Genomic DNA, 20,138 nt, shown 5'->3' on the forward strand with positions numbered 1-20,138 from the left:
GAACCCATCTCCATTTTTCAGTGATCAAAATATATGTTAACAGGGAAATGAGATCCATCAACACCTCTACATCCTGTGAGTCTTATTTTTACAATACTCTCAGGAATGCATTGTTGTTTTAGTCTTTTGTCAGTGATTTTGGTAAAAGATAGTTCTAAGGACATCTTTCTGGACCTTCCCATAAAAAAAAAAAAAAAAGAGTCATCACTATGGACTTTGGGTTGGTGAAATAACTGGAGAGATTAGATGAATCGAGGCCAAGGCTCCAGCACCTAAGTGCCATAAACCCCCACTCTGATCAATTGCCCATGATAGCTTTTGGTTGGTTGTGGATATTGGTATCAGTTCAGAACCAATATCTAATATCCCTTAGAAAATCTGAGTATTTCACTTCCTTTAATGCATAGATACCTTAACAAATAGTTGATTGTCTGTCTAGAGAAAGCCTCTAAGAAGAGTCAAAGAATCTATACAGCAGAGTCCTTCATCATATAGACATATCCTCCCTTTCATAGGAAAGGGTTTAGATTTGTAAAATGAAGAAGAGCGCACGAGTTCCCACTACTGTATTGTAACTTAGATTTTCATTTACCAAATCTAAAATTTTTCCACTAATTTTCATTGAGAAATATCTTTATAGACTTGGTAGTCTAGTCATTCATTTATCCTTAGGGACATCATGATCAAGCAACCATTGCCACAGAACCCTATGTTCAAATTGCTCTGATTACCACTCTTTCCCTATGGCCTCAAACAACCCCTTTTATTCCAATGGTGACTATTGCTTATCTGGCATTTATCAGCTCTGGAATCCTATTATTCTCATTTATATTAGGGAAATCATTTTCACTCTTCACCTGCCCACATCTCTAGTCTGCAGAGTTTTCAGGGATGATGGTAGCCTTTCAATAATACATTTCTTCATGTCTCAGGGTTGTAAGTGTCCTATGGGTCCTTCTCTACATAACACATTTAGGAAATGATTTATTAGATTGTATATAATGGATCCATAATTGTGCCACCTCCCTGAGCTCTAGAACTCCTTCCTTCTTAGTATGACAGGAGAGTACTGTCATCTCAATCCAGTATAGACACTGTTGAGTCCAGGTTTCCGTAAACAAGCCCAATAGACTGTTGACACTACTAATGTGTTGGCTCAAGGTACCTGAATCCTAGATAGCTGTACTCACCTAAATTAATTTATCCCAGTATAGTATTTTAAACTATACTTTAACATGTTAGAAATTTGCTGCCATACATGTTCTCTGAACACCTACACTTACAAATTGAAAAGATCCCACCAATTTTGGTTTATAAAGGACACATTTTGTCTTCAAAGAACACATCTTGTCTATATTTGGCCTGTTCTGGGTTCTAATTATATTTGTGGGCATAAAGGCAAGAATGTGGAAAGGGAGGCTCTTAAGGAGAATTTTTATGACTTTATAAGACAAATTGTCCAGTTGAAATCAGTGTATGATTTTCTTTCAGAAGGGGGAGGGGAATGCTTCCACTAATAAGGATGTTTCTTTAGCATAAGGGCATTGAAAATTGATGCTGCAACTCTGCAGCTCTATTTATTAATAACTGAACTTGATTTTCATTCACAAGTGATTTGCTATTATAGGCAACAGTATAGTATATTCCTTTAAAGCTGATATAGGTTTTTTTTTTTAATTTTCTACTTGTGCCTTTAATTTTAATTTTCATGGCTTTCAACAAAACTTTGTATACTTTCTCAAGGGTAATCAGAGAAGCCATCTCACCCAACAATGTTGTAACCACCATTGTCACAATAGTGGTCATATTTCAGCCTCTTAATCTTCAGTGCCTTACCTTCTCATTTCCCTTCCCTACCATGACTAGTGACAAATTGAGCAATTCCGATGCCAGTGCATTCATGAATTACCAGTGTCTCATTTCCCCAGCAAATGTACTCATTGATGACACGTGCAACCAAATCCCAGAATTCCATTTCAACATTTGTGTTTCCTCAGGTCACTTCTGGCAAAAAGTATTATATTAATCAGGATCTTAAAAAAGAAACAGCACACTCAAAAAGGGAAAAGAATTAAATAAGAGTGTGGGAAGGTTAAGTAAATGAACAAGAGACTGCAAAGCAACCAGGATCTAGCAACAGCTGGAAGCCATTAGCAAACTTTAGTTTGAAGGGCTGGAGGAAAGCTACTATGAGAACCCATGCCCTAGGAGAGTATCAGCCAGGTAAGAGCTATAGTCTTAGGTAGAGGAATATAGTTATTGCTATACCAAATCTTGTTAATAGGAAGTGGAGGAATGCATTCTCTTATTTTCTCTGGTATACTGCTGGAGCATCCCATTCAAGAACCCTACCATAATCCAGAGGACAAGAGAGCAAAGATGATCTAGAACAACCTGGATGGATGTCAAGGCAGAGAGCACTCTGATGAGTGGAAGGAAAGTAGATGTTGAAGGACAACCAGGATGCCACTGAATATAAGACACTTGATTCAGAGATATTCAAATGGGAAAAATGCCTTAAATACATTTTTTAAGTTAATAAAATATGATAATGCAGAAAGAGATAAGGATACAAAAACTATTTTGAAGGATAAAAGATTAGAGAAAGCCCTTGAGGGATCCCTGGGTGGCGCAGCGGTTTGGCGCCTGCCTTTGGCCCAGGGCGCGATCCTGGAGACCCAGGATCGAATCCCACATCGGGCTCCCGGTGCATGGAGCCTGCTTCTCCCTCTGCCTGTGTCTCTGCCTCTCTCTCTCTCTCTGTGACTATCATGAATAAATAAATAAAATCTTAAAAAAAATAAAAATAAAAAGAGAAAGCCCTTGAGGTAGTTATTTATTTCAATGGGTACATTAAATTTGGTATTATGTTTTCTGATGGTAGAAGAAAAAAATTATTAATAATAAAAATTTAATTGATTAAATGAAATAAATTAATCTGGATTTTTTTAAGGTTCATTTCATGAGGAATGCACTCTATAAATTTTTGTTTTAAGGTATAATGATTCTAGTCTTCAGTATAAAGGGAATCCTTCAAAACAGGAGTTTGGACATGAGAGCTTTTCAGTAGAAAAATAATGGCTCTAGGCAAGAGCAAGGAGATAACTCTTGAATATGACCCCTTTTTGTAGTTTTTGTATTTTTATATAGTATTAGAGAGGATTGTTGTTTGGCTTCATTTTTGTCTAGCTCAAGGCAAAATTGAAAACTACGTGTAGTTTATTATTTTAGCCTCAAATTTTCTTAATTTTACCATTTTCCCTCCACATGGCACTTGTACCAAATTGAAAAAAAAATGACAAAACAAAAAATCCATGAAGCTTATTTTTTGCATGATATTTTTATAAAGTCCTCAAGAAAATTAACAACAAAGAGTTGTATTAGTGGATATTGAGTAATCTTCATATACATATTGAACTCAAATTAGTAAAATGATTTTAAGAATTTGTTTTAAAGAAAATTAAACAGCAGGGAGAGAGGGAATCTAAGTAGAATTTGGTGAACTGCAAAATTTATATCTGCTGAGAAATTAGTTAAGGCATTGACTTATAAAATTCTTAATTGTCAAAAGTGAGAGAAAATATAATTTGAGGTGTGGTACTCATCCTGTACCATCAAGTACTGAACAGGAAAGATGCTTCCCTACTGGGAACAAATTATATTTTTTTTAGAGAGAATCAAAGGTAATTCCTTGGGAGAAGTGTTGAAATCAAATAATAATTTCAATCTATAATGCGTTTTTATCTAAAGAACTGAACCATATTCATTTAGTTTTCAGAACATACTTGTAATTTGACTATTGGATTGTTATTACTTTTTTTTTGTTACAAAGAAATTAAGGCATAGAGAAATTGACATGTGATAACTGCACTGAGGTCATTTAAACAGGATGAATTACTAAGAGATATGCCAGTCTTGGTGCCTGGTATACTAAAGGAACTTTTGAATAGAATCTGCCCGTATGCAGCCTGGTGGCTCAGCAGTTTAGCGCTGCCTTCAGCCCAGGGCGTGATCCTGGAGACCCGGAATCGAGTTCCACATCGGGCTCCCTCCATGGAGCCTGCTTCTTCCTCTGCTTGTGTCTCTGCATCTCTCTCTCTTTCTCTCTGTGTGTGTGTCTCTCAAGAATAAATAAAATCTTAAAAAAAAAAAAAAAAAAAGGAATCTGCCCATACTTGAGTCCTGTTCATGGTGGCAGCTTTAGAAAGCCATATGTGTATTATGCAGTATCCTCTCTTCTCATACTCAGCCTTATATGATTGGATCACATGTAGGTATATGAAGTTGGATTGGTTAAACTTCAGTAACTTTGTCAAGCAGGGATATAATTCTTTTGGGGGGAAATGAATAAAAATCAAGAAAGTAAAAGTAAGAGCAGAACTGAAGAAACTCAAGTAAAGTATCTGTGATACTTCATTCATAATGTTTGGAGGAAAAACTAAAATAGAATTAGATTTTCCAGAGATTTAGGGATAAAATGTTTTTTTCAGTTCCTTTTTATATTTTGAGAATTAAACATTACTCAGTACATTAAAACACATATAATAGAGTGACAAGGGTCTGAGATTTTACCCAATTACCAGTCAACAAATTAATGTGCCACAGTTTTGTGGATGTTGATTGAAGACAGGAGATTCCTGGGTAAGAGACAAAGGGCCATGTATTCCTCATAGTTATAGTAGTAGCTATGTATCCACATTTTTGTAGTATCCACATTTTTGGGCCATTTTTCCAAGCTTCAATTCCCATGGAATGACATGAAGAAAGCAATATGATATTTGTGTGTGCAGTGAATTGCATGAAAGGAGAGGAACCTTGAGTTTAGGGAACTTGAATCTCTTATAATGGGAAGTATACATGCCTGTCTTTTTCTCAAGAAAGAAATCTTTCAAGTTTGTAAGCTAACTTATTCTTGTTCTAAGGGAAATTGTATCTAAAAGGAAATAGTATCTGTATCTTCCAAGGCTGTTCTCAATATAAACATCTTTAAAAAGATAATCTAGTTAAGCAGAAACATGAAAGCCCATGGAGAATTGTTTCTCAAGAGAGTGTATCAGATATATAAAATTATTCTTTCATGCACAAGGTACAAAAATGAATATAAGACATGAAAATTCGTAGTAATATATGTAAATATTTCATATACATAGATATGATAATTAAAGTGTTTTGATATTATCAGACTATGTATTTATGCATAAATTTATTTCTAGATGCATGAGTTTTTTAATATCACTAGTGTAACATATAAGGGTTTTTGTTTTGTTTTTGTTTTTCCAATTTGTTTATTATGTTAGAATAAACATAACATAAAACTTACTATCAGCCATTTTTAAATGTATAGTTCAGTACTATTAAGTACATTCATATTGTTGTGCAACTATCACCACAGCCATCTCCAGATTTCTTTTTATCTTGCAAAACTAAAATTCTGTACCTGTTAAATAATACTTCTGAATGTTATAATCAAATAAATGGGTTATAAAAACATAATCTGCATGAGACACTGCTCTACTCAAGGGTTCTAATGAAATAATCTGGCTTGAATATATGGCTAATAGTACGATTATCCTTATTATGAACTAGCCTAAAGTTGGTCTAATATCCAGAAATGTAAGACTCAACATTTATCAAATACCATGGAATGTTTGTCTTTCTATTATAATCAGTTATCCTTTGATAATTCAGTGTATTATAATCTATAGTTCTATATATGTTTAATCAGAGTGTACTTGCTGTATCTATGGTTTCCAAAAGAAATGCACATGATTATTTCAAGGGTCTGGAATTCTCCTTGCTACTCAGCTTACACCAATATATCCTCAATATTCAGAAACATGCATAGAAACCTATGGACCTGATTTTTCATTGATGAAGCAGTAGCCAACATTTTGGCATTTCTAACTAAATCCAATCCTGGAACCATGAATTCCTTTAAGAGAAAAGCTATTTAGTTGATGCAAGGTTTGTCCATATTATATTGCTATACTTTCTTCACTTCCAAAATTTGTCAACCGTGCATCTTCAGACAGGCATTATCAGTCATAACAATTCCAAGTGGGCTTAGCTAAAGCCTCATGTCTCAGACATACATTTCATTTGTATTTATCTTGGTCATCAATCTGTTCATCTGTAATAGGGTTTTATAATATATCTAAATATATTAGTATATATATACCATATAAATATTATTGTCAAAATAATTTATTCTGTAGTAGGGTATTAACAGAACTTCTCCAAAATCATTAAGTTCTTAGACTTTCTTTATCTTCTTGTGAGCTCAGATGATCTCCATGGTTATTATTCTCTACAAATACAGTGAGGGCGACCAAAACATTCTCATTTCTGTATTCTTTCTTAACCTTCTTCTGAAGTTAGAGCCACCCATATTGTCTCATGGTTTATTTTATTTGTTTTCATTGCATTATTAACCATATAAATTCTTTTTATTTCACTAAATCATAGAAAGCTTATATTTAGTAGCACTATTTTTTTTGAATTGACAGTTGTTATCATGACATTTGCCTCCTTACAAAAGTCAGAAATATTTCTTAGTTCTCCAAGCCTCACTATGTTTAAAAGTAATTAAAAACTTTCTTCTGCTTAAGTTTCTATGAGGAAACTAGTTTGCCTAAGATCATTTTATCTACCTTTTTCAGATAAATATTGTTTGCAGATATTTTTACCAAAACTTCTTTTAGTCTATGACTCAAAATGAGAGAACAGTTAGAAATTAAGGTAAGCCTAAATTTGTTACCTAAACAAATGAATAAATTAGATCTCTTAATTCTCTCTACATTAGAATTCAGTCATTCAAATTGCAGTTTGAATATTTGTTGGAGTATTTGCTGCTTTTATATTAAATATTGGAGAAATATATGGTAGGAATATTTTTATCCTGTTGTAATATTACCATTATAAAACATTTTCTATTATGGAAAATTTCAAACAAGTACAAACATCAAGAAAAATAGCGTAATAAATCTTCTATATATCCATCGTGAATCACAACAATGATCACTCATGGACAAACTTGTTTCAGTTTTGTCTGTACCTACTCAGCCACACTGGATTATTTTGAAGCAAATTCTAGGCATAACATCTTTCATCTTTGAATATTTCACTAAAAGATAAAGACCCTTCTAAAATCACAATCCTTATACCATTATTCTATTTAGAAATACGTGGTAATTCCTTAAATTAATTAAAAATCCAGTCAGTATTCAAAATTTCCCAATTGGTTACCTTTTCCCCCCAATTTTTTTTGCATCTTTTTGCTATTGTTTGCCATATTCTTCTGCTCCCTGAATTTCTTGTAAGCAGATAGTTAAATCTAGAGGTCTGGTCAGATTCATGTTTGATTTTTTATTTTATTTTGCCAGAATTATTTTTGAGTGTTACTGTGTACTTTCATCAGAAGGTAACTAATCTCTGGTTGCCCTTCATTTTATGGTATTAACAAACATCATAATCATTGCTTAGATTAATTTTTTTCATTATGTATTTACAAAATTGGAATATTTTAATTTTATTATTTCTTCTTCCTTTTTTAAAAGCTGGAATATGGCTGTAAAAAATCAGCTATTTGAATTGGTTACTCCAAAATTTTGTTCACAAAGAAAGGAATAAATGCTTGATTATTTAGCTTAGTGTACTAGTTTTTAACAGAATTAATTAACTTCCTAACATTCTTCTAAGGATACCACTACATTTATTTTTAAAATATACTTCTGAAATCATTTGACTTATTTCACTCCACTGCAGTTATTATTCTTTCTGAAATGCAAATCACCGCACCTTTGCCCAGTAGAAGAAGGCTCTTCAAGTTGACTACTGAGTACTATGACATGGCAATATATTTTAATAGTTTTATTACTATTATAAGATACCCCAGACACATCTTGTACATTTTCTTTGCCAGGCATGTAATCACCTATTTCTTTATGGAGCTCTGGTTTATTTTTATTGGGGAAATACATTAGATACTACAATGTAGGTGCTAGGGCTGCTTATTACGGCCAGGGTGATTTTCTTCTTTCCCTAGGACTTTTCAGTGGACAGAGTTAGGGAAATGTACCTTTTTGAAAATAGACTTTATTTTTTAGAACAGCTTAAGGATAATAGCAATATTGAATATAAAGTACAAAGAGGGGATCCCTGGGTGGCGCAGCGGTTTGGCGCCTGCCTTTGGCCCAGGGCGTGATCCTGGAAACCCGGGATCGAGTCCCACATCAGGCTCCCGGTGGGTGCATGGAGCCTGCTTCTCCCTCTGCCTGTGTCTCTGCCTCTCTCTCTTTCTGTGTGACTATCATAAATAAATAAATAAATAAAATAAAAAAAAAAATAAAGTACAAAGAGTTCCTATCTGCCCCTACACATGCACAGCCTCTCCTAGTATCAACATCTTCTAACAGACTGTACATTTGTCACCAATTTTGAAACTATTGACACATCATTATTATCCAAAGTACGTAGTTTATATTAGGGTCATTTTTGAATGCTGTACATTCTATAATTTTTAAAAGATTTTATTTATTTATTCATGAGAGACAGAGAGAGAAAGAGAGAGAGAGAGAGAGGGAAACAGAGACACAGGCAGAGGGAGAAGCAGGCTCCATGCAGGGATCCCGATGTGGGACTCGATCCAGGGTCTCCAGGATCACACCCTGGGCCAAAGGCAGGGGCTAAACCACTGACCCACCCAGGGATCCCCTTTTCTATCATTTTGATAAATGTATAATGACATGTAACCATCATTATAGTACCTTACTGAATAGTTTCAGTGTCCTAAAAATCCTCTATATTCTCTTATTCATCCCTTCTACTGCAACACCTGGCAACCAATGATCTTTTTATGGTCTTTATACTTTTGCCTTTTTTGTAATGTCATATTGTTGTAATCATATGGAATATATTCTTTTCAGACTGCCACCTTTTCCTCCATGTGTTTTCATGGTTTGATAGCTCCTTTGTTTTTAGTGCTGAGTAATATTCCATTGTTCAGATATACCATGTTTATTTACCCATTCACCTACTGAAGGACATCTTGGTTGTTTTTAAGTTCTGACAATTATAAATAAAGGTGCTATAAACATCTGTGTATAGATTTTTGTGTGGACATGTTTTCAACTCATTTGGGTAAATACCAAGGAGCATGAATGCTGGATTCTATGATAAGAGTATGTTTACTTTTGTAAGAAACTGCCAATGTGTCTTCAAAAGTGACTGTACTACTTTCCATTCCCACCAGCCAATGAGTGAGAACCCTTATTGATCTACATCCTTGCTAGCATTTGATCTTGTTGTCAATGGTTTGGATTTTCACCACTATTTGTTTTTATTTAATAAAAAATGCATCTTAAGTTCATACTGATTATTTCCTTGGGTTACAAGTTTTAAGTCCATTGATTTTATGTTTGTATTTCTTTGTCTTGATCCATAAACCTTTTTTATTTTTTTTTTTGAGAGAGAGAGAGAGTGTGTGTGCGAGGATGCAAGCAGGGTGGGGGTGGGGGAAGAAGTGGCTGAGGGAGAGAGGTCAAGAGATACTTAAGCAGGCTCCATGCCCAGCATAGCCCAACATGGAGCTTGATTCAGGACCCTGAGACCATAACTTGAGCCAAAATCAAGAGTTGGATGCTTAACTGACTGAACCACCCAGGTGCCCCAAACCATAAGCCTTATTTCTAATGATATATACATAGATGTTTATCAGCCATATATACATAACATTTGAAAGATTCCATTCTGAGTAATAGTTTCCCAATTCTACATAAATTATTAATACGTATTCTCCTGAACATTCTCAGCAAGCCAAACCAAAAAAAAAAAAAAAAAATCAGTGATAAGAGACATTGGAATCAGGATCTTATGACTATCATGCCTCTCTGATAGCATTAAACCTTAAGTACTATCCTTGATTATATTCCAAAAGCCAAATGACTTTGGGCCATTGAGAAGAAAAAAGCAGGGCCAGGTGAGCTCTGAAGACTGATGTAATTCATAACCACAATGTTATCTTTGCTTAATGTGTAAAATTTCTATTTTACAGAGTTCCCTTTTTGTTAAAATTGCTCCTATTCTTTTGTTAAGTGTCAACTAATTAAGTTTTATTTTTTCACTGTAAAACCTATAAAGAGAATAACTAATTTTACATGTAATAAAATACTAAGTGTGGGATATAATCACTTTGCATATGGCAATGAATTAGGAGAGGCTGCTCCCTCCCTTTTTAAAATAGGCTCCATGCCCAGTGTGGAGCCCAACATATGGCTTGAACTCATGACCCTGAGATCAAGACCTAGCTGAGATCAAGAGTTGGACACTCAACCAAATGAGCCACCTAGGAGAGACTGGGTGCCCCAAGGAGAGGCTGCCCTTGATCTTTTTTTAAAGAATTTTCAAGGAACCATTATGGATATAACTAGAATATTAAATTCTGAATATTGGACAGAATACTTCTGTGTTAGAGAGCGTATTAGGGCGAGACACCTAGAATACTTCTTTGAATTTGAAATAAATTTCTTCCTGCAATTAATTCTCAAGCCAAAGCTTAATTTTTCAGTGTGGTATACCCTGGAATTTGCAAATCTAAGCAAGATGTTTCATTTAGCTATCCCAGTCCCATTATTTTTATGTTAAATGATTTTTCTTTTTTGGGTGGTTTTGAATTAGCAGTTATGCAACCAAAGAGAATGATTGCTACTTAATCTTGGGAGCCATCATTATAAAATTACCAATCTGTCTCATTGCTTAACAATTGAGCATTCTGTTTTGTTTCCTGAGGGAGAAAATAAAATCACAAATGTGTTTAGTATGGTCTTGTCTTCCATATTCTATTCATCTACTCACGATAGAGGATAACTGATATTGCATAACCTAGCTCAATTTATACTTTCTGGTAATTAAACATTTAGTCTTAAACAGAGTTTTCATTAGTGTGATTTCATTATGTTTCACTCATACTTCATAAGTTGCAAAAAACCTTTAGAGGGGCTTTGAGACTACAGCTGGGAAGAAATAATATAAACTTCAAGTGAATGACTCTGTTGTTTTATGACTTTTATTTTAACATTACTTTCTAAAGTATATTGAAGAAATATATTTATTTTTTTCTTTACAGGAGAATGATTCTCATAGCTTAACTAATTATGTGGGAATATTAAAATATTTTTTAAGAATTATATTGGTAGTCCAAGTAAGACTCTCTTTTGGTCTATGACAGCAAAATAGGATGATCAATGTTTTCAAAATTCAAAAATTTGACCACATTACAGGTCCAATCCTAAGCAACACTTGATGTCCTATTAAAAGGTCTTTTACCTTAGATGTCACGATTTAAAATAATTTCTTAAAACTGATTAGCCAGAAAATGTTACTAGAATAAATGAGGGTGGTACCCATGGGAGGGACATGGAAGTAGGGAAGATTTTATTTTAATGTGAGATCAAATGTCTGTAAATTATTCCAAAATAGAATACCAATTTTAGAATTTAGGACAGTGGCCACAGGTGGAGGGTCTTCCCAGCTGGCACACTTCAGATCCCGTGATCTCTGCACTAATATGCACTACCTGTTTCTGATACTGATCAATCTTGGGAAAACTAAACTCATTTAAGAAATGTGTAGGATTTTCAACTACTTTTTGTTTCATCCATTTTAAAAGCCTCTTTTATAGACAGTAAGTGATGATAGAAGAGTATTATTCCTAACCTGGGTTATATAATTAATTTAGAACCTATTCAAATTTTAGAAGTAGTTCTTTCTAGTTTTTCCTTGTTAATACCATGGAGGACTTGAAGAAGAATCTTTTTGGAAATCTGGTGGGTTTCCAGATGGTGGACAGAAGTCGATAGCATTCAGTGTTTAAGTAGTATATAAAATTATGTCTAGGGCTGCATGAGAATGGGATCAGATTGGCAACCTTTTAGAGCCAAGAAGTGGAGTTTGGGGCAAGAATGTGAATGGATTATTTTAGCTGAATACCTAAATTAGGTTGAGTAGGGCAGTGAAACACAGTGAGATCCATAGGACCAGAGCTAGACCCTGCTGTGAAGATATCCCATAAATCAGAAAGCAATGAGTGCTGGAAAGGAAAGCCAATATATGATCTAGTAGAAAAAGCTGAGGTTCATGAATTACCAGATCACAAAGAGTAACAGAGTACAGGAAGTACTTAGTCTCTCTGTCAGTAATTTCTCAGGGCTCATAGTGTATTGATCATTAGGAACTTCTATTTGCAGTGTTTTTCACACTAGCTTCCTAGCCCACCCCTTCTGAAAATCATGTACAAATACATCTATAAATGCATTAGTGAGCCAGAAAAATATTAAGAGAAATCCTCAGAAGGCAAAAATTTGGTGAAGAACATGAACGCAGAGAGTTAAATGATCAAGCATCAAATCACTGGTTTCTCTAGGGACATCCAGTTATACATGGCTAGTTCCATGACCTTTATTTTGATGTCACAAAGCTATATCATGTTGCATGTCAGAAATCTAATAGGAGACCTTCCAGATAAAGCCAGATCAAGAAAGTTGCATCTTCTGTGAAAGAGTGAATACAAATTACATGCCATCTGTAGAGGTTCTGGATGGAGAGAGAAAGATAAAATCTCTCTTGAGAAATCTAAGTAAATATTGACCCTTGAGAGAATTTGTGGTCAAACCCCAACCCATAATACTGAAACTGAAAATCATCAAAGAAACAAAATCTTTGAAGTATCCAGAGGAAAAAAGATATATTAAATACAGGACACAACATTTTGGTCAACAGACTATTTCTCATCCTCAGTAATGCTGGCCAAGGAGACAATGGAATAATATCGTCAAAGTACTATGTGAAAATAAATCTTAAGTTACAATAACATTAACTAATAATATAAAGAAGAAAAGGGGGATAAAAAACATTTTCAGATGTATCCAGACTGACAGAGTTTTATCATTAATAACCTCTTACTAGAAATATTCTAAAGTAATTACTTTGCAAGGCTAGAAAATTGTCCTATGAGGAAAATATGTGATTAAGGAAGAAGTATTTGGTAAAAATGGATAAATATCAAAAGCTGTCTGTAAGACCAAAAAGTAATAATGTATGATTTTTGAGTAAGAAAAAAGACTAAACTCTGCAAAACAATAGCCTGTAGGTCAGTGTTGAAATATTAGAGTTAAATTCCATTGTTTGGGAGGATGAAAATAACTTTAGTCTTTGAAGAGTAGAGTGGGCATTTAAGATTTTATAGCAAACCTTAAAAATAACTTTAAAATTAGTAGAGAGAAAAAAAATGGAATCAGAACAAATCTCAGTCAAATCAAAAGAATACAAGAAAGGGGGAAGAAGGGTATGGACACATTGTATCATGAATCATCAACTATTATGGCTTCTCTTCTTACTGAAAATTGCACTTCCCTACCTCCTTGATATCAGGGGTTCATATCAGTTCTTACACGACTGCTATTTAAATATTTTAAAATTACAAATAAATAAATATTTAAAAATTAGAGCAGTTATGCAGATAAATGCTGTGTGTGTGTGTGTAAAATGTATCCTCTTACAAACTTACTTCTTCTCCACAAAATATCTGTTGACTTATGTGGTCCTGTGAGTGTTTTACTAAACACACCACAATTAACTCAATATACATTTAGTAAGAACCTACCATATGCCAGGATAGATCTGAGAGTACAGAAACTGTTAAAACTGGTACCTGCTCTTAAAGAACTTCTAGTCTAAGAATAACACTCACATAATCAAATAATTAAAATTACAATAATTTGGTTAATGCTCAACCTAAAAAATTTGATTCTCAAAATAAAAAGTCATCTAAGGAAAAGCTATCAAATAAAATACAAGATCTAGTTCTTAGTTCATACTTTTGCAACACTTTTCAATACTATCATTCTACATATAGCTAAGATTATCATGCTTTCAAAAAGAGCAAAGTAGGGGATCCCTGGGTGGTTCAGCAGTTTAGCGCCTGCCTTTGGCCCAGGGCACGATCCTGGAGTACCAGGATCAAGTCCCACGTTGGGATCCTTTAATGGAAACTGCTTCTTCCTCCTCCTGTGTCTCTGCCTCTCTCTCTCTCCCTCTCTCTCTCTGTCTCTCTCCACGTCTATCATAAATAAATAAATAAATAAATAAGTAAATAAATAAATAAATCTTTTAAAAAAAAGAGCAAAGTAGAATGGAGAGTTGTTGCCATAATTTGTTTCAAAATTATTTCTATGAAGGAATTTATTTATGTACTTTAAACTGACCATAGAAAACAGAAAAGGACAAAACTGAAACAGAGAATGTGTCTTTACTTCTTGATCCTTCTCTGTAGCTGTTTTCATGGCTCAAATCAACTAAATGTTCCCCTAAATATTATGTACCTCCGAAGCCGTACTGATCTGAGTGAAAAATCAAATGGTTATTTTGGTACATATCATAAACACATCATATCATGTTTTAATCATATATTTAAAAAAATTAGGACACATAGTTGTATTGCCCCGATCTGCTTACTTTTTATTTTTTAAATTTTTTTATTTTTTTTAATTTTCTTTTTTTTTAATTTTTATTTATGATAGTCAGAGAGAGAGAGAGAGAGAGAGAGAGAGAGCCAGAGACACAGGCAGAGGGAGAAGCAGGCTCCATGCACTGGGAGCCCGACATGGGATTCGATCCCGGGTCTCCAGGATCGCGCCCTGGGCCAAAGGCAGGCGCCAAAACGCTGCGCCACCCAGGGATCCCCTGCTTACTTTTTAATAAGCCATTCCTTCACACAGTGTTTCAATCTTGCTCAGAAGAAGAATTTTTATAAGAGTCTTGGGAAAATATGTTTCAATGAACTTATATTTCAAATACTTTTCTAAAATGAACACTGATCAAAACACTTCTTTAAATTATGCCAAATTGGGTCTTCTTCTAGGTCTTGAATATTGATATCTTGAGTTTCTCTGCTGATTGGTAGGAATAGAGAGAGAAAAGCAGTTATTTGGAATGGACACACATAAAGATAATACAGCAGAAGGGAAAAATTGTGGACTAAGAAGAGAAGATTGGTAAGTGACTCTTAGGGACAGAAGTCACACTCGAATGGATTATTTAGATGTGGGAACCAATGTAGATGTTGCTATCCTGAGGACCAAAATAGCATGAGAAGCTGTTTTCACACTGGGTTTGAAGAGGCCAAGGGAAAAAGTATTATTGGAGCCTTGTGAGAATGGGAACCATGGCATTTCATCAGTAGTAGAGGCCATTGAAGGATGAGTAGCTGAGAAACTATGGCATTGAGGTAAGGAGGGAGCTGGGGAAGAAAGTACCCCTCCTTCTGCTTTCTTATCTCCTAGTCATGCCTCCCATTTGAGGCCAGAGGGTGAAGCAGCTCAGATAACAGAATCTGTAGCATTCATCCCCTTGGGTCACAGAAAACTGAAGAGAAAGGCGGGGAATGAATGTTATGGGAGACATTCACACAGATCACCAGAGGAGAATTATTAGTGCCTGATACTTACGAGTGCTTCAAGTTTTAAGTGAGATTTTCTATGTTCAAGTTTTTTGTAAACTGTGATAGCTCTAGCAAAGTCAGATGAAATTCTAACACATTTAACCAGACTATAAACCTCTCCACTATATCAAAGAAGAGCTGGAGGGACTGACTATTCCTTCATTTCTCCAGAGACTGAGTGTTATAACCTTTCCCACTTCTTTCCTTCTTCAAGGGTGCTCTTGAGATTTATTCTGAACACATTTTAACTGGGTAAAAATATTGAACATGGGAGAAACAGCTTACACTATGATTTGTCCTACCAATCACACACCCCAGTCTAGCCTAGAAATGACCCTAATTATAAATAGGTATTATCACAAAATATCTATCATTGGCTATATTACTTTTTCTTTCTCTGTGCCTCCTGAAAATATATTTCACAATGAAATAGCCTCATGATATGTTATTTAGCATCATTTTATTTCTGTGCTGAATTTTGTTACACTTACTGCTTTTTTGCCAGATGGGCTATGCCAAATCTCTGGACACTTGCTCAAGTCTTGATTAGTGTCTGATTCCCATCACAGCCATTTCCAGAGCTGTCTCTTAAGCTACTTCAAGAACCAGTGCATAATAATAATGCATTGCTTTTTGCATAGACAGTAAGTCCATAAAATTATCACATTCTGTTTTGGCAAACATGAGAGCTAAACTTTTATTTAGATTTCCAAAATTTTATTTTGCATGAGTAAATTGTATTCAAAACATAAAGTTACTTTATAGTGAACCTTTCTCATTTCTATTTACTTCTATTTTCTGCTACAGTTGTATCTATGAACTTCAGTCCTGGACCATAATCTGTGACCTACATTAGATCCCTCATTTCTCCTCTAGATTTCCAGAATCTTGATTTGAATGTTGCACTCATATTAAGACAGTTAATATGCTTTAAGGTGTAAGTACAAGCTCTGGAATTAATGGAGGCTTAAGCAATCATTATCTTAAATGATAAGAAATCCAGGTGAAGATGGTTCCAGGGTTGGTTGAGTACCTCAAAGAAGTCATCAGGGACTCATATGTTTTTAATTTTTCCACTCTGCTTGTGAGTGATAGATTTTCTCCTTATCACAGATGGCAACAGCAGCTTGGGGAGGACAGGTTGCTTATCTTTTTATCAGGGAAAAAACATTATTCTCTAAGCTTCTAGTAGACTTTTCTACTAGAAAAGTGGCTTATTGGCTAAAACAGGGTCATATGATCATTCTTAATCTAATCACCCACAAAGAGGCTTAGGGGTTTTATAATAGGCTGAAATGAATTATTATTTTCTTGGGGCTGGAATTGGAGCCTAAGCAGAAGACTCTAGATTTCTGGACAAAACCAGTGAAAGGATCCTGGGGGAGATCACTGTTGAGTTGGCAAACAAAGGAATCTGCTAGACACAGTACTTCTGTCATGTTTGTTGTACTGAATCCACTGCTTTGGCAAATATAGAAGCTTCCTTCTATTTCTCTCTCATTGCAATTTCCTTCTCTATCCTCCTAATATTATAGACACTAGAAAGTAAAACTCCACTATCTTATTGCTATGGATGGCCATGAGATACATTTCTGGCAAAGAGATCTGAGCCTAAGTGTCTGGGGAGGACTTCCTATTTTGAATAAGAAGGCAAAACACTGCAAGGTTTTTGTCCTTTGCCCTTCATTTTTGTCTTTGTTCCCTAATTCTGCTCAGATACAGATGCTTGACTTGAGGTGCACAGCCAGATTACAAACATGAGATTGGAATCCCACACTAAGGATGACAGAATAGGAGGAGCAGGATGAGTCTCGGAAGACATCACTGAGCCTCCCAACCAGCCTTGGATTTCTGGTGAGCGATAAAAAAATAAACAAGCGATAAAAAATCCTGTAATTATTTAAGGCATTATTTGTATATGATAGGTAGCAGAACACAGTTTCTAATCAATATGTTAGCTATCTGGTCTGTTTAATTATTTTTATTGAGCTGGTTTGTTTCCGTGGTACCCTATGAAACACATAGGTATTTTTTAATCTTGACCTCATTATTCCATCTTGTTTTTTCCAAACCAACCAGTAGTTTCTAAAATGCAGTTTTGGAGGGGAATGGCTGGTCATTTCTCTGCTCAAAACAATTCCAGGGTAAATGGCATCCAAGGCTTCTATCCCATGAGTCTTGCCGACATGTCCATATTTATCTCTTACTTTCTTCCTACTTATACAGTAGCCATGCCAAATTAGCCTCCATTAATCATATTCTCTATTCTCCTATCTGCTACTTTTCTCTTCATGCTGTTTTTCTTTGTCTAGAATATCTTTCAATACTTTTTATCAAATTGTTGAAATTTTCATCTTTATGACCTAATCAAAGTGAATTCTTCTCCAAGATATATCCTACTGCTCAGAAGAATGTCCCACACACAGGTAGTGCCAAATAAGTGTTAGCTATTATTATCTCTCCCTCTCTTGCATTATAGGAAATATACTTTTATTAAATATAAATTGTGCTGTTTAAAAATACTTAATTCCATGCAGTTACTTGCCCCAGAAAATTTTGAACTCTTTGACGGTAGACTTTACTTGCATTGTAGGTGGTGAGTTAGTAAATTATACTCTACTTAAATTGGGTGCCATAACTTTTATCAGTTCTTGTTATAGAAGGATGGGTAAAACTAATCCATGACATGGAAGTCTTAGCACATAGAGAATTCAGGGATGACTCTTGTACTATTCTTCACATGAAGATATGTAACTATCCACATTTAGTTTAATTTGGGCCATGTGTAGGATTAAAGTTTCTATGACTCTTCTTAATCCCCTCTTATCCTACTTTCAAAAGTTAATGCAGTGATCTGAATACGCCTATGGCTATTAAAGAAATTAGATACATTATTTATAAACTTCAAAAATAAGAGGAAGCAGGGCCAGATGGGTCCACTGGTGAATTGTACCAAATATATCAGAAAGAAATTGTACCAGTTCTCTACAATTTCTCTTAGGATATGGAAACAGGGATAATATATTCTAAATAATTCAATGAAGCCAGTATTACCCTAAAAACTAGACAGAGACATTATAAGAAAACAATACACCAAAATCAATAGATACAGAAAAAGCATTTGACAAAATTCAACATTCCAGTCATAATAAAAACTCTAAGTAAACAAAGAAGATAGGAAAATTTCCTCAACTTGTTTTTATCAGGGAAAAAACATTATTCTTGTTTTAGAACTTGTTAAAGTTGTTAAAGAACATCTACACAAAAAACGTATAGCTAATATCATACTTAAAGGTAAGAAACTTGAAACTTTCCTCTCTCCAGGCGTCCTCGTGGGAGTAACATCCTCTTTAAACCCTGAGTGGCAATCCCTGACGCACCACCGTGATGCCCAAGGAAGACAGGGCGACCTGGAAATCCAACTACTTCCTTAAGATCATCCAACTTTTGGATGATTATCCAAAATGTTTCACAGTGGGAGCAGACAATGTGGGTTCAAAGCAGATGCAGCAGATCCGCATGTCCCTCCGCGGCAAGGCTGTCGTGCTGATGGGCAGGAACACCATGATATGCAAGGCCATCCAAGGGCATCTGGAGAACAACCCAGCCCTGGAGAAACTATTGCCTCATATCCGGGGAATGTGGGCTTTGTGTTCACCAAGGAGGACCTCACTGAGATCAGGGACATGCTGCTGGCCAATAAGGTGCCTGCTGCTGCCCATGCTGGTGCCATACTCCAAGTGAAGTCACTGGGTCAGCCCAGAACACAGGTCTGGGGCCCGAGAAGACCTCTTTCTTCCAGGCTTTAGGCATTACCACTAAGATCTCTAGGGGCACCATTGAAATCCTGAGCGATGTGCAGCTGATTAAGACCGGAGACAAAGTGGGAGCCAGCGAAGCCACACTGCTGAACATGCTGAACATCTCCCCCTTCTCCTTTGGGCTGATCATCCAGCAGGTGTTTGACAATGGCAGCATCTAGAACCCTGAAGTGCTTGACATCACAGAGGAAACTCTGCATTCTCGCTTCCTGGAGGGTGTCCGCAACGTTGCCAGCGTATGTCTGATGATAGGTTACCCGACTGTTGCATCAGTGCCCCATTCTACCATCAATGGATACAAGCGGGTCCTGGCTTTGTCTGTGGAAACTGGTTACACCTTCCCACTTGCTGAAAAGGTCAAGGCCTTCTTGGCTGGTCCATCTGCATTTGTGGCTGCTGCTCCTGTGGCGGCTGCCACCACTGCTGCACCTGCTGCTGCTGCAGCCCCAGCCAAGGTTGAAGCAAAGGAAGAGTCGGAGGAATTGGACGAGGATATGGAATTTGGTCTCCTTGACTAATCACCAAAAAGCAACCAATTCAGCCAAGTTTTTGTGAAACAAGGAAATAAAGGCTTACTTCTCTTAAAAAAAAAAAAAAAGAAACTTGAAACTTTCTCACTAAGATCAAGAACAAAGCAAAATTGTTCCTTCTCACTACTGCTTTTCATCATTGTGCTGGAAGTTGTAACTAATGCAATACAAGAAAGGGAAATAAGGGGTATGCAGGTTGGAAAGGAAGAAATAAAACTGTATTTGCAGATGACATGATCATTTATGTAGAAATTCTGAAAGAATAGACAAAAAATTCCTGAAAATAATAAGTGA

The 20,138-nt window shown here is 35.5% G+C and overlaps 1 pseudogene; it reads left to right on the plus strand.

The window, feature by feature from the left end:
* The first annotated feature begins 18,807 nt into the window (after positions 1–18,807).
* On the plus strand, positions 18,808–19,916 carry LOC112658594 (60S acidic ribosomal protein P0-like; annotated as a pseudogene).
* The last annotated feature ends 222 nt before the right edge of the window (positions 19,917–20,138 follow it).

Source organism: Canis lupus, chromosome 12 (assembly GCF_003254725.2).
Source record: "Canis lupus dingo isolate Sandy chromosome 12, ASM325472v2, whole genome shotgun sequence".
NCBI classification, from domain to species: domain Eukaryota; kingdom Metazoa; phylum Chordata; class Mammalia; order Carnivora; family Canidae; genus Canis; species Canis lupus.